At 49.4% G+C, this 15,194-nt stretch overlaps 1 protein-coding gene across 7 annotated transcripts in view; it reads right to left on the reverse strand.

The window, feature by feature from the left end:
• COL6A3 (collagen type VI alpha 3 chain) overlaps positions 1 to 12,863 on the reverse strand; it is a 79,870-nt gene extending 67,007 nt beyond the window's left edge. Inside the window, exon 1 of one of the 7 annotated variants that reach the window (XM_027046883.2) lies at positions 12,612 to 12,863. The gene's annotated coding sequence lies outside the window, so the exon portion shown is untranslated. The remainder of the gene's footprint in view (positions 1 to 12,611) is intronic. The other 6 variants (XM_027046900.2, XM_027046893.2, XM_027046908.2 and 3 more) reach the window with 6 other exon arrangements.
• Between the last annotated feature and the right edge of the window lie 2,331 nt (positions 12,864 to 15,194).

Raw genomic sequence — 15,194 nt, forward strand, 5'->3', positions numbered from 1 at the left:
GCCAGAGAGCCACAGTGATCTTGAGAAATTAAGAAAGAAAAATATAGCTGGAGGTATCATGTTTCCTGATTTAAAAACATATTACAAAGCTACGGTAATCACAACAGTATGGTAATAGAATAAATACAGGCATGTAGGCCGATAGAATAAAACAGAGATGCCAGAAGTAACTCTCACCTCACTTATATGGCCAAATGATCCTTCATAAGGGTGTTCAGGCGACACAGTAAGAAAGAATAGTCTCTTCAACAAATGGTGCTGCGAAAAGTGCATCTCCACATGCAAAAGAACAAAATTAGACGCTTCCTTTATAATACTCACAAAAATGAACTCAAAATGGGGTCAGAGATCGAAATGTAAGACCTGAAACTATAAAACTCCTAGAAGAAAATAGAAAAGTCCGCATGATGGTGGATTTGGCAATGATTTCTCGGATATGACACCAACAGCACAGGCTACAAAAGCAAGAACAGACAAATGGGATTGTAGCAAATGTATAAAACTTCCGTGCGGCAGAGGAAACTACCAACAGAGTGAAAGGGGCAACCTGCAGAATGGGAGAAAATATCCACAAACCATATATCTGATGAGGGTTCAAATCCAGAGTATATAAAGAACTCCCACAACTCAACAACAACAAAATAATCTGACTTAAAAATGGGAAGAGGGCCAGGGGCGCCGTGGGGGCTCTGCGGGTTGAGCGTCTTGACTCTTGATTTCGGCTAAGGCCAAAATCCCAGGGTCGTGGGATCCAGCCCCGCATCAGGCTCTGCACTGAGCATGGAACCTGCTTAAGAATCCGTCTCTCCCTCTGCCCCTCCCCCACTCATGTGCGCACGTGTGTGTGCGCGCTCTCTCTCTCTCAAAAAAATAAATAAAAATAAATAAATAAAATAAAAATGGGAAAAGGGCTTGAACAGACATCTCTCCAAAGAAGATACACAAATGGCCGTTAAGCATATGAAAAGATACTCAACATCATTAATCACCAGAGAAATGCAAACAAATCAAAACCACGATGAGCTATCACCTCACACCCATTAGAATGACTGCTATGAAAAAAAATAGTAAACGATCATTATCGATGAGGAGGCAGAAAAATTGGAACCTTTGTGCCCTGTTGGTGGGAATGTAAAACAATGCAGCCACTAGAGAAAACTACACAGAGGTTCCTCAAAAAATCAAAAATAGAATTCCTGTATAAACTAGCAATCTCACTTCTGGGCATATAGCCAAAATAAATGAAACAGGATTGCAAAGAAATACATCAACACCCCAATTCACTGCAGCACGAGTCACAACAGCCAAGCGGTGGAAGCAACATGAGTGCCCATCGACGGGTGAATGGATACGGATAAAGGCGATGTACGCATACGATGAAATCTCATGCAGCCTTTAAAAAGAAGGGAATCCTATCATATCCCTACAACGTGGATGAACCCTGAGGACGCTAGGATAAATGAAATGAGCCAGTTCCAAAAAGACACATACCGCGAGACTCCACTTCTGGGACACAGCCAACGATTAGAAACAGGTAACAGGGGCTCCTGGGTGGCTCAGTCGGTTAAGCATCTGACTCTTGTTTCGGCCCAGGGCACGATCTCACAGTTCGTGGGATTGAGCCCCACATCCGGCTCTGTGCTAAGCATGGAGCCTGCTTGGCATTCTCTCTCTCCCTCTACCCCTCTCCCCAGCTTACACTCTGCCTCTCTCTAAACTTAAAAAAAAAAAAAAAATCTGATGTGACACTGAGACCTGGTGCGAAAATTATCTCTGCCCTAAGTCCCAGCTGAGCTATGAAATGAGCTCCACCTAAGGCCTAAGCTTTGGCACCTGCTTGACCTTTCTAGCGTGACCTTCCTCTTGCCCCTAGGCACTCCATGGGCCCAGAGATTCTCTTCACAGCTGTCCGCTGTACAAGGCAGGAGCTCCACCTTCCCCACATTGCTAATGAAGCCAACGTTAAGGACGGTCTGGTATTGTCAATGCTGTCGTACAGAACAACACAACTTACGATAGCAGAGGGAAGTCTGACTGATTAGTGATGCCGCCTTGGCAGAGGACCAATGTCCGGCTGAACTGCTCAGCGAGACGGCATCGAGGGCCACAGGGAACAAAGAGACAGCCCCTTATGCAGTCTGCCACCTAAGCACATGGGTGCAGGGGGCACAAAGAAAACCAGAGCTCAGGCCCACGGTCGTGCCTGCCAGGGGTCAGGCCCAGAGGGAGAAGCTGGAGTCCAAATCTTGTGGCCCAGCTGGGAGGAACAGCAAGACACAGAGCGTGGGCCCTAGGCCAGCCTGCCAAAAGTTGGAGGACTCGAGAAAGATAAAACCATAAACAAGAGAGGAGATTCCAAGACCCACTGTGCCTTTGCATTTCCAAGGAAAGTCAACAGAAAGTATCACCTGTGACGAGACCACCCTGTGACTCCAATTCTGAGAGCCTGAAGACATTCTCGGCAGCTAAAATAGAACCACCTGTCGATCCAGCTTTCTCTTGGAAATATATCAACGCTGCCAAGGACATGTTCTAACGATGATGGGAAGGCCAGTCATCAAGAGGACATCTTTCTCTCTTACGAGAAGGTGACAGCGAGTGGTGAGAATGGCAACATTTCAAAGGCACAGCCCAACCACCTTGGCTTGAAACGGTGAACACACGTTAGACACGGATTGATACAACCGAGAAGGGCAGTCCCCAGTGCCCAGTGCTTTGGTTCCACGATGTCCTCAAGTCCTAGTTGAGTCCTGGCTGGTGCTCAGGACAGTCCCCACAGGCACTGCTTGGCTGGTCGGTCTGTTTTCTCTACTGAGGATGACCCTCTAACACAGCCCCAGCATCACCGCCTCCGCGCTCTAGAGATCCCTCAAGCCCATGCTCCACCCTGGGAATCTTCCAGATCTTTCCATCCAGCCATACTTTCCCTCCCCCACACTCTGCTAGGCCTATTCCTGAGTTTTGGGGGCAGGGGGAGGAAGTAAACGCAATGTCTGTCATTTGTGTATGTGTGTTCTCAATAAATTGAGAATACACGCTTTAGAACAATGTAAAAGTACATTGTACACATGCTATTCGTGAGTCTCCTGATTACAGCAAACACTGGATTTTCTTACCAGCAGTAAGCATCCTACTAGAAAACTGTTTTGTGGGAAAATTGTCCACACTATTTAAATTTTACTGGATTCTTTCCAAAAATATAAAGTCCTTTCAAAAAAAAAAAACCTGTAATATTACAATTGGTCGAGAACTTTTTTTTAAACATGGGATCCACGGGTCTGTCAACCTCCCACAAATGTGTACAAAACCCAATCTGTGTACATGTAGGATCCACATTCACGTGTGACTCTAAAAGCATCCATTCTACCTCCCCCCTAAAGTGTAAGCAGTACCATTTCCACAAAAAATTTTGATGCAAATCTTCTGGGGAGTCCAGCTCAATGGTTTGAAAGATTTGATCCATGCATAAGACGCAACATTCTAAGGAGTACTTCTGTTCAAGAATTAGAGCGAGAGAATATCACAGGGCCTCGTTGGAAAGCACTAGACTGTGTAATGCATGCCGAGAAAAACAGGACGAGAGACAAAGATCTGCCCACCCACTCCTGGGTGCTGGACGGGCGAGCCACAGGCCCCTGCAGGCAACCTGGACTCATGGGATGTGTTGTGTGGTCAGCAGTTTGCTAATGGTGTTTTAACCATCTCTGTATCTCACAGGGCCTCACATCTGACTTCTTGGAATCCACCAGTCCTCTCATAGGGTAAACATTGAGTGGGCCCTCTACTGAGAAATTCTAAAATATAATTTTCTCATCTTTGATAAAGCTCGTAACATCTAAATGGAAATGGGATGAAATCTGTAATATCTTCCGGAGGCATTACTTACTTCACCCGTTCTCTAAGGAAAAGGAATTTTAAGTTGGTTGAAAGTGACATGTAAAAGTGTTTATTTCCAAGATATTAATCTTTAAGGGTAAGAAGCCCCCTAAACAAAGTGCTACCCAATTGAGACACAAAGACAGCGCATAGGAATTCTCTTTTCCAAAATGTGCCCAGTTACGGAAGAGAAGGGAAGGGAAGGGAAGGGAAGGGAAGGGAAGGGAAGGGAAGGGAAGGGAAGGGAAGGGTGGGGAGAGGAGGGCAGCGAGGGCAGAAGGGAAAAGCTCTTCCCACTCTGGAGACGATGCTTGTGCCATGATAAGGAGTTATCCAAGCTCCGCTCGTGACCGATGAGCTCACGTGGCTTGGCTGAGCTGAATTCCCAGGTGGGAAAACTTTTTCTTGCCATCACGCTTGGGAGCCAGTCTCGTGGCTCAAGTGTTCCTGGCCCAGCTGTTGAGTATTTGTTAATATTTTCGTTTGCAATTAAATCTATTCTATTTATCATGCCATGGAGTCCCAATTTTTAAAACTGAAGTTTTTGAAAGACATCAAACGTCGTCTCCCCCGGTGATCACCGAGCTTGCTCATTTCAGTGAGGGGGAAGGAGGCAGCCACGCCCTCATTACCCACCCCCCTCTGCGCCAGCCTCTCCCCACCCCCCCCAGGAAATGGAGACAAGAGAGCACAAGTAAGGTTTACTGTGCGTCTGTCTCACGGTAGGATTTCATGCCCTCCTCCCAATGGCCCAGTGGCTGCTTCCCTCCTACCCTAACCCCATTTTATAGCTGGGAAACTAAAACCAGGCGAGGCAAAGCGATGTGCCCAAGGCCACATGGATGCAACAAGATAGACCCAGAATCCTAACCAAAGTCCACATTTGCAAAGCCCATGGAAAGGACCCCAGGAAACCCGGAGAGACTGAGCCAGGCCTGGCCCAGATCTCAAGGAAACTCCCCATCCCTTTGGGGTCAAAAATAGACTTCTCTGGTAACAGATTCTGTGTCGACAGAATCCATTTGACTGTTGCCATTCTTTTAAATATGAAAAAAAGTCCCAACCGGCTGCTTGAGCCCCTTGGGTTGGGTGGAGTGAGGTGCTCCTTTGGGTCATAGAGTCTGTGTCCAAAGGGCAACAGATTCAATAATAGAATTTCATTAAGTTTTCACTCTCATCTTTCTATTGAGAATTAGTAATTCCTTTTTTCACTCCACCTCATTGTGAAAAGGATTCCAGGTGCCTTTTTCCTTTGTGTAGCTGCCCATTTGAAACTTAAAAAGATAGCTCTTATTACAAAGATTGCTTTCCCTGGACCTCCAACTTGCAATCATATTCGGTCATACTCCAAAGACTCTCCCGAGCTATTTAGCAACCCCGTGAAATTAGTTTTCATTAAGTCTACTCAAAAGCGGTTTCATTTTCCACGTCTGGAAAGCTTTTTTAAGAAAGAGACACACACATGCACACAAGGAAATCATTTTGAAACAAAGGCTTAAATACTTCCAGAGTTCCAGAGGCTCCATTTTGAGGGCATTTATTCCGTCCTCTACCGCTTTTTAAAATCAGGCTGGTGCTCCTACTGAGTCCTAGGACTTCTGTTAACTCCTGGTGTCCCATTTCACAGGGGAGCTACAGCAGTGTAGGACGCGGGGGCGGGAGTGCGTCCTATCTGCTGTGACTCACACTTCAGGAAACCCCAGGGACCTTGAGCTGGCTGCCACCCTGGTTCTCTCTCTTTCCCTTACTCCCTTTCCCTTCTTGCCTGAATCCTGGGAAAGGAGTCCCCATCCTTGTCCCCAGGGAGAAAACTGAAAGGATTCATTAGGTTCCCAGAGAAGGAAGAGGATAGAATTTACTATATGCCTGCCATTGGAAAGAGCTTTGGGGGATCCTCAAGCGATTTGGAGAACACTAAGAAGGCCCCTCTAACTCAGGAGGTGGTTTTTTGTCACTGTTTGTTTTACAACCTCTTAAACCTCTTCTTTCCATTCTATGAAAAAGCACCAGAGAAGAGAATTATCAGCCACGCATCCACGTCTGCAAACAATTATCTGGTTGACCCAGGCTCTGAACATGTTTCCTGTGATAGCAAAATTTTAACTCTTCTGATTATGTATTTTGGCCTGGCCTCACTGCCACCCACAGTGTCCTTGCCAGACGCTGAAGAGCCAACTCAAGATCTTTGATGTTTGGCCCCTCCTGGCAAAATCAAGTAAAACGATACCCGTTCCGCAGCTCCTGTGTTTAAACAGAGCAAGACAGGGGCGCCTGGGTGGCTCAGTCGGCTGGGAGACCAGCTTCAGCTCCAGGTCACGATCTCATGGTTCGCGGGTTCAAGGCCCGCGTCGGGCTCTGTGCTGACAGCTCGGAGCCTGGAGCCTGCTTCAGACTCTGTGTCTCCCTCTCTCTCTGCCCCTCCCCCACTCGTTCTCTGTCTCTCAAAAATAAATTGGAAAAAATATTTAAAGAATTCTAAACAGAGCAAGAAAGGAAGCGGGAGGGGGTTTGGACATCCCTTGCAAGCAGCCTCCTCCCTCATGGAGGTCACGTGCAAGCATGTGCTGAGCGCCCTCAGGGTTCGCGTCCTTCCCCCCCTAAAGGCAGCTTGAAGATCCTTCAAATTAGGTGCCAGATACTTGGAAATGTATTTGAAGACATATTCCTAGGGTCCAAGGCAATAACCGTGAAGCAGAAGGTTCTACATCTGCTGTAGATGAGAGAGCTAGGCACCACCATGCAAACATAGAAGGCAGCCAGACGAGACTTCTCCATTTATACTGCTAATTATAAACGTTGAGCAGAGACTAGGTTGGATTTAACATTAAGGAAGAGAATGCCTTAGAAATTGCTTCAGAAGAAATTGTGCAAACACCCGTCTCATTCCAGCCCCGTGAAGCATGGTGCCGGGTTCCATCTGCCTCTTCCCTTCTTGGCCACGGACTTTTGGGGCTACTGGCCTCTCCAAACCCATGGCGTTCTGTTGCTGGGTTATTCGAAGTGGCTAAAGCGCTCTCAGATCGAAAGGAAAAGTTCAACATTGTTTGTTTTCTACTCCGACTCACGATCAAGTCTAGAAGAGAAAGTTACTTAAAATAGACTTTTTAAAACCTTAAGCTGAAGACGTCTGATATGACATCCTCAACACCAGAGTTAGTGTAAGAGCCTGGAAAACTCCTACTTCCTTTCCTCTCTATCAGTAATGATCAGCTGATCTCTCCAGGCTCACTTATCTTAGGCGTAAAATAAGGCTAACTGCTGATGCTCTGACAGACAAGGTTTGGAGACTATTTCCTCTCCTCTGTTTCCCTGGGCGGGACCAGTGATGGGGATCCTGCTGCCCCCACGAGAAACACAGAGTCCCCCAGGGACACATTGGGCAATCTGTGGGCCTCAGCTGAGCTGGCGCTTGCTCTGGCGGCTGGCCCCAGGCTGCTGAATCAACTGATGAAGATTCCAGAAGAGAAAAACCAGTTTCCTGGAATGGCTTCCCTTGAGACCTGAGTCATCTCCAGCTGTTGTTCGATTTTTAATTTTCAAATTAAACTCACCCGGGGGGCTCTTCCATCCAGCGGCCAACTCTCGATGCTCTGGGTCCATGAAAACTAAATGTACAGCACACACTGGGGAAATGTTACCGAACCATTTCCTACTGTGCTTTCCCCTGGCCGCTGCTAACCCGCAAATGTTTCCTGGTTATTTCCTGAGTCTTCGAATTCAGGAGGACGGCAGGGATTATGCTATGCTAGACGCAGCCAGACCCCTCCAAAAGATTAATAATTTGCCTTTGGGAAAGGGTTTGGCAGGACTTTACATGTTTGTCTTACTTTTCTCCTCTCCTTTTTCTTTCCAGATTTTTTTTAAAGTAACAATTACCCCTCTGCCAACTAAACTTGTGATAATATGCTACTCCACGGAAGATGGGTCAATGGGAAGAAGTGCCTTTCTTCACAAGATGTTCTAGAATATTCTCTAACAACTTTTACTCCCTGGATATTCCTGGTCCCGGACACCTGCTGACGGGCGTGCATTACCGTGGGCAGGGGCGCCCAGAAATTCTGATTTCACTCTACTATTAGCACTGTGACCTCAGACCAGTAATTCACCTCTCTGTGCCCCATTCCTTCATCTGAAATATCAAGGGTGTGGCGAAAGTATCCACCAAGGTGGTAATTTTTTGATATTTATTTATTTTTTAATTTTTTTATGTTTTTATTTTATTTTCGAGAGAGACAGAGTGCGAGCGGGGGAGGGACAGAGAGAGAAGGAGACACAGAATCTGAAGCAGGCTCCAGGCTCCAGGCTCTGAGCTGTCGGCACAGAGCCTGACGCGGGGCTCGAACTCACGGACTGTGCGATCATGACCTGAGCCGAAGTCGGGTGTTTAACCTACTGAGCTACCCAGAGGCCCAATTTTATGATATTTAAAATAGCCCAATGGCAATCACATATTTGCCAACCAGAGGGCAGGGTCTATGTCTCAGTCACCCTTGTGCCCTCCCTCAACCCCAAAGCTCCATGCCATGAGTACAGCAAGGCTTATCCAGCTTGAATGAATAGGAGAACACATGGACAGAGTACAAGGTTAGGGTCCTCCTCTCGGAGCTGGGATCCTGTCCTTCGGGATCCTAACAGTGGATAGCTCGGCAAACGAGAAGTCTGAGAGTCAGTAATATATGTTTTTTTTTTTATTAACCAAGATTTAAAATGGGACGTTCATAATTATCGTAGTCTGTGTGCATTTTTTAAAATATGTTCAAACAAGTCACCCTTTGGGGGGAAGCAGCAAAGGGCGGATAATGAGAAGTCTGAGAGTTACTGGATCAGTTTACTACCTTAACATTATTACTGCCTGTTTTACGTTCAAAAATTCTATGTGGACACATTAAGGCATGAACATGCAAATTCACTTGGGTTCTGAAACAACTTACTGTTAATTTAAACTTTTCTTAGGATATGTGGGTAAAATGTTTCCTTTGTAAGTTCTTATATGGTTAGTGCCCTTGTAATGAAATTATTTTAGAGTACAGAATGCCTCGTTTCAACACATAATCTCACTTCAATACCTGAGCACAGAAAAAAAAATAAAATTCTAAATTTATATCTACTTCAGATATTACGGGCACATTTAAAAATATACGTGTTTAAACAGTGTAAAGTTACCCATGAACCCTGTTGAGATGTCTATCAACCCTTGCAAACCCAGAAACCCCACCCTGAAGGACTCCCACCCCTTTCGAGATTTTTCTGGGGCTCAGAAAGATACACCGCCCTCTAGAGGAAAGAAAACCACACTGCATTTTCAGGAAAGGCTACACCCGGGTGAATGTGCTAAGCCAGAATTTCGTCTTCCTCCAGAACAGACCCAGGAGACCAGAAGGTGTTAAAAACTGTGCTTCCAAAGATTAACATCATGAAGAGACCCCCCCCTTTGTCAATCAGATCACAGTGTGTGCTGAGTGTGAGGTGTCGGGGGCCATTGCCTATGCTGCAGAGAGAGCCAAGAGCATCTTTTCTTTAAAGCATAGAACCTTCCAGAATTTTCACACTGGAAAGACAGAAGCCATGTCTGGAAGTGTGGGGAATGAAGACAGCCGTCCTTGTCTTGCTCAAATCTGTCTGAATGTACAGGAACTTTTCGATGCTTCCCTGCTTTAAAATTTGAATTAAGTAAGTCTTTCATTTCCTCGGCTAGAGCTACTAATAGGATTTTTTTTTTTTTTAATGTCAGGTCACGCCTCCGGCAGTGGATGTTTACGCAGCCGTGGCACATAAACCCTAAGGGACTGCCTCACCGTGTCCCACTCAGATGGGGAAACAGCCTGGGATTCTTCTCCAAAAGATAACAGATCCCCAGGTTGTTCCAAAGAGAACAGTGACAAAACCAATGGTCAAACACAAGTGTGGGCTGAGGCCATCAGCCTGCCTTGCGAGATGGTCTCACAGGCAGAATTTGTGGCTTGTCGGTGACTTTTAAACCCTAAATGTGGAATTTCACATAACAGTGGCGGGTGGTACAGGCTGCTGGGAGGGACCATACTTTATCCGGTTGTCCAAACACGCTGAGCAAGCTCCCAGGGCGGGAACCCTCTCCGACTCTCAAAAGGGACAGAAGACTGGTTTCAAGCTGGCATACAGCGGTGGCCTCTGTGGCCTCCTAACCCCAAACTACGGTCGGAGGGGGAGCCTCGTAGGAATCAATCACTGATCATCGATTAGAGATGTTTCCTCCTGCTTTATCACCAGTGACATGTTCGGTTCTAAGCAACAAAAAAGGACAAAAGGGGCTCCTGAGGACAGAGTCAAATGTATGAATGCTAAACACTTTGTTATAAAGGGAGGTACAGAAAGAAAAGACCTTTCTGTTCAGAAAGATTTGGTATCAAACAGGTCCTTACGACCCCTCGTTTGGACATTTGCCATACAGGCCATCAGCGGACAGCCACGGCATGGTGGAGAGGGGCACACTTCCTCCCAGGAAATGGAAGAGCCTGGGCCACAGGCTAACCATCTAGAGGTTTCCCCGGCCCTGGAGGGTGGGGTGGCCACACCCTCCAATTTCCCCTAAGAAAAAAGCAGCACGACCACACCTCCCCACCTTGCTGTGTGCCATCCCCTCCCAGGTCTTGTTCTCCACCAGTGTCTTCTTAATGGCCATCTCCCTGCTGGAGTAGGGAAAGAGAAAACTCAGCCTCACAGCAATACAATCCCTTGCCTCCACATAGATGGTCAAGATCACACGGCCATTCCTATACGTAAAGTTCCTACAAAAGCCCCTCACCTCCCCATCCTTGTGCCTTCACCCTCAGCAACGAGCCCACATTAAGAACCGAGTAAAATACAGTTCCCACCCCTCTGGGCCCCAGCCCCAGAGGTGACCTGAATGAAGAAGGCCTCCTCAGGCTCTCAGGTCGTACGGCCAATGTCCCTGCCAGCTCCTAGCACCTCCTTCTCCCTCCGCTGGGCTGGGAGAGCCTTAGGGGGCCTAAACCCATTGTCCCATTACTTAGAACAGAACAGGACAGAAGGACACTATCCTCTGGGGAAAACAAATCAAAGAGCCCGTTCCAGTTCAGATGTTAAGTGAGTGTGGGATCCTCCATTGCTCGGACATCTGCTTTCCTGAAATGGGGATGCTTTTACCCACCATCTCAACCACGTACTGTTTCTGTGGCCTCTGCAAGCAATGATTTGGCACCTCAGGGCCCCCGCCCCTGATTCTGCATCTTTAAAACCAGCGGGCCACACCTCAGTGGCTTCCAACCAAGAATCTCTGCCATTACCTTTCGCCCAGCAAAGAACTCAGAAGTTCTGGTACACTGTCCAACAGCCAACTGCTTTCCAATAGAACGCTGGTTAGGAACAAAGAATGTTTGGTTTTTGAAGCCATTTCTGTTCAGGCTTCGCAACTGTTAAGAGTGGATGCCCTGGGAGGTTGGGGGATCCCAGGCAGGGGAAAAATCTGCCCACATGAGCTCCAAGCACCTTTGCGGCTCTCGGATCCTACAGCTGTCGTGTGGGGATAGCTGTGTGCAGGGCAAGGAGGGGCGGGCACGGGTCAGCACCCCCGTGCTCCCTCTGGGTGCAGGACACAGCCCTACACTCAGGCCAGTCTGGGTGTCCAGACCAGCCTCTAAGTTTGCTCCTGGGGCTAGGCTGTGAGCTGCTGATTTTTGTTCTACACTCCCCCCACCCCAGACCCAGTATTCCCCTGGGCCTGCCCAGGGACCCCACCCATGCTTCAACCCCAGCCCACTTTCTAACACACCAGGCTCTTGAAACAGGTCCCCAAAGCTGGCTGGCAGCTCTCAGGAGACACTTTCCATCGTGGGCGAGCAAGGACCCACGTCCCGCCCTCCCGGCCAGGGAACAGGCCTCTGGGCGTCCCAGTCTGGCACCCGCAGCACATGTGGGCACCACGGGCCGGGCCCACGGCCGCCGGAGGCCTGCCTTATCCAGTGGGCACGCAGCCCAGACACCAAAGGCTTTCTCCTCCTCCGACCTCGACCTCGGCAGCTCCTCTCTGCAACCCCCGAGGGTAAAGACTGCAATAGTGACCTCAGGTTCCTCAAAAGAGGTCGGCCCGGTGGCACCGGCTGGGGAACTCTTGACTCGCCCCGAGCCTGGGCACCAACATCACCCCCGAAGGCCACAGATGTGCTCCACCAGCCCCTGCCCACGCCAGGCCCCGGGCGGAAAGCACCCCCCCCACACCCCCAGCTGGGAGAATTCAGAGAGAATCTCCCCAGAGAGCTGCTCAACAGGTAGCTCTTGAATCCTCTAGCCAAGACACGTCTGCTCACAGAGCACTGGGTGCTGTATGGAAACCAATCTGACGATATATTTCATGCTAAAGATAAATAATTAATTAATTACATAAAGAAGGAAAAAAACACAGCAGGTCCCCACCGAGTGCCGTCAAAAACAGACGGCAGCGAGCCCGGCACCACCACAGTTGGGGGGGGGGGGGGTTGGCGAGGGACAGGCAGAGAAAGCCCGCGGCGCCACCCGACGGCAGCCCAGAGCTCGCGGGCAAGCGGCGGCCCTACCCAAGCTGGAGAAACCCAGGGGCCACCAAGCCAGAAAGGCAACTCAGCAGAATCTTCCAGAGACGGAGAAGGCGTCCAGAAAACGGACTCAAGCGAACAGGAGAGCCTCCTGGAGACGATCCCCGGGTTTAAAGCATTTCCTTCTTGCCCGCAGACTCGGCAAAGCAGAGGGGCAATCGCACTCACCCTGAGCGAACCTGAAGACGTGTGTGTCCCTGGGCTCCCGCGTTCACTTATGATCGAATCTGATGCATGTTTCTCCCGCTCACTGTGTCTGCTCTCCTTTCTGCCGGAGAGGGGCTCCGGGCGGAGGAGGAAAAAGCCCTCCGGGTCCTCGCTGGAGGCTGGAGTACAGGAGAACTCAGCGGCCCTCAGTGGAAGACTGAGCTCCGAACTGGACCCGATCCAGGGATACAGTCAGGGCTCTCTCCAGCTCCTCCTCCTCCCCCTCCTCCTCCCCTCCCCTCCTCCCGACCCCTCCTCTCCCCCTCCCCACCGCAGGGCCTGACCCAACTGTAAATGAAAACCAGACTCTCTGAGCTCTGTTGCTTCTGGCCCCTGCTGCAGGCTGATGTTGCCCTCCCAACGCGGTCTTCACCCTACAAGCCTCTAGCTGGACTCCCGCAAACGCCGACTCTTGAAAAGAAATCCACCTCTTGGACTCGTCACCTTTAGGGCTGGGCCCCTGGTGGCAAAGAGAATGAGTTTTGGAATTTTTTTTTTCTTTCCGTGGGTATCCATGGTTTTCCTGCAGTGTTTTCCAACACCATCTGGAAGGCAAACAGGAAATGCAATCTCCCCCCTCCACCCTCACCACACCCTCCTGTTTCTCCTTGAAGTTTCTGAATCGGGACTTCTCCTAATAACTTCCCTTTCAAATAGAAAACCCAGCAATCAACCTCCCCCCCCCCCACCCCGCCTTCTGCTGAGCAAAGCTCTGTTCGCCAGTGAAAAGGCAAGAAAATGGGACGACTTCTTTTTTAAAAGTTCTCCACATAATGGTTCTGACTCTGCGGCCGATGGTGCCACTCTAGGACACATCCGAGGGGACACAGGGCGCTTTCCTTGCTCAGAGCTGCAAGAAAATTCTTGAGAAACAACTTGCCAGGCTTTGCACATTTCACTACACTTTGATACACATTATCTGGGTTACCCCAACATCACCACCCTCCACCCAGCCGCCCCTTGCACATTTCACTACACTTTAATACACATTACCTCGTTATCTCAAACATCACCACCACCCCCCACCTTTAAATAGATAATTTGTTATTTTTTCTTGTTGTCAGGCGAGATTATGGCCTCCTTTTATAGGTGAGAAAACCCTGGGGGCCAGAGCAGGGCTCAGCCCAAACCCTGGCCTCCAACACCCCCAAGCCTCCCCTGCTCTGCATCATGGGGCTCTTTGTGAGATTAACGGGAAAGATGAAGAAACGTCTAACAGATACTTATGACTTTGAGATCTTCGTGCAGCCAAGTGTAGAGAGTAAAGATATCATTAACTCCTCTCCACAGATTATCCCCTTTAAATGTAGGGAAGAGGGGGAGACAGTTGGAGGAAACCAAGCCTGTCCCCTCTTAGAGTAGGCAGCTTAGCCAGGAGCTGGGAGGCCTGGGCTGTGATACCCGGGGCGACACTTTACAAGCCTGAGGGTACAACATCTTGCCTTTGTGGCTTTCAACATCATGGCCTTGAGGCTTGTAACACCCCAGGGGGCTGGCAGACCAGGAGCCACAGGTGCAAAACCTGTGCTCACCTATTGAACTTCTGCCCCAGGGTGACCCCCGAGGTTCATTATAATGCATTTGTATTTCAGTCTGCTCCCTCCGTGGGGGAAGGCTGCCGGGAGGGAGGCAGTGCAAACCTTGTAGGGTCCAAAACTCTCCCTCATGATTGGCAGGAGCCCCCAGTAGACATCACTCCATCCTGTGGCCCAAGACCCCCACCTCCATAAAAAGAAAAGACCCCTGTAGCCTCAGGGCAGTGGCCACTTCTGGACCTGCCCTCTCTCCCACCTCGAGAGTGTACTGTCCTTCATAAGCAGCTGTGCAATTGCTACCTTCCTTCTGTCTGCCTGTATTCGAGCCCAGATCCTCACGGAAATCTTTCGCGGGGCATCCAAGAACAGAGACCTCCATGCACACAGCCAGCCTCTCTCCTGCACAGCTTAAGGTTCAGCTGGCAAAATGTCAGCCTAGGGGACAGAGATGGGGGCCTCGGTTGTGGTAATTCCCTGCCCGGCGCCTGTAGATGAAGAAGAAATGAGCAGAGGCTCAGCGTGGCCACCGCATTACCCGTGGGACGCCGGTGCTCCCACCTGCGACCCCACCGCACAGGGCAGCCTTGGACTGGGCCCCATGCTGCGGGGACATTGGCTGCACTTCACTGGTTGGTGTCTGCAAGTTCAGCACTGGGGGGAACCCTGGGTCCAAGGCCATCACCTGCTGCAAATAAGGCAACCTCAGATTAAGACTTCCTGTCCCAAGCAGTGTGGCCCCGCAGAGGTTAACCGGACAAGCCTGTCCCTTTCAGCACTCTCTCTTTGCAATTAAGAATGCAACTACTTCCGAAGCGCCTGGGGGGGACTCAGTAGGGTAAGTGTCCCACTGCCGCTCATCTCATGATCTCACGGTTCGTGAGTTCGAGCCCCGCGTGGGGCTCTGTGCCGACAGCTCAGAGCCCGGAGCCTGCTTTGGATTCAGTGTCTCCCTCTCTCTCTGCCCCTCCCCTGCTCGTGGTCTGTCTCTCTCTGTCTCAAAAATAAATAA

The sequence above is a fragment of the Acinonyx jubatus genome, chromosome C1, assembly GCF_027475565.1.
Source record: "Acinonyx jubatus isolate Ajub_Pintada_27869175 chromosome C1, VMU_Ajub_asm_v1.0, whole genome shotgun sequence".
NCBI classification, from domain to species: Eukaryota; Metazoa; Chordata; class Mammalia; order Carnivora; family Felidae; genus Acinonyx; species Acinonyx jubatus.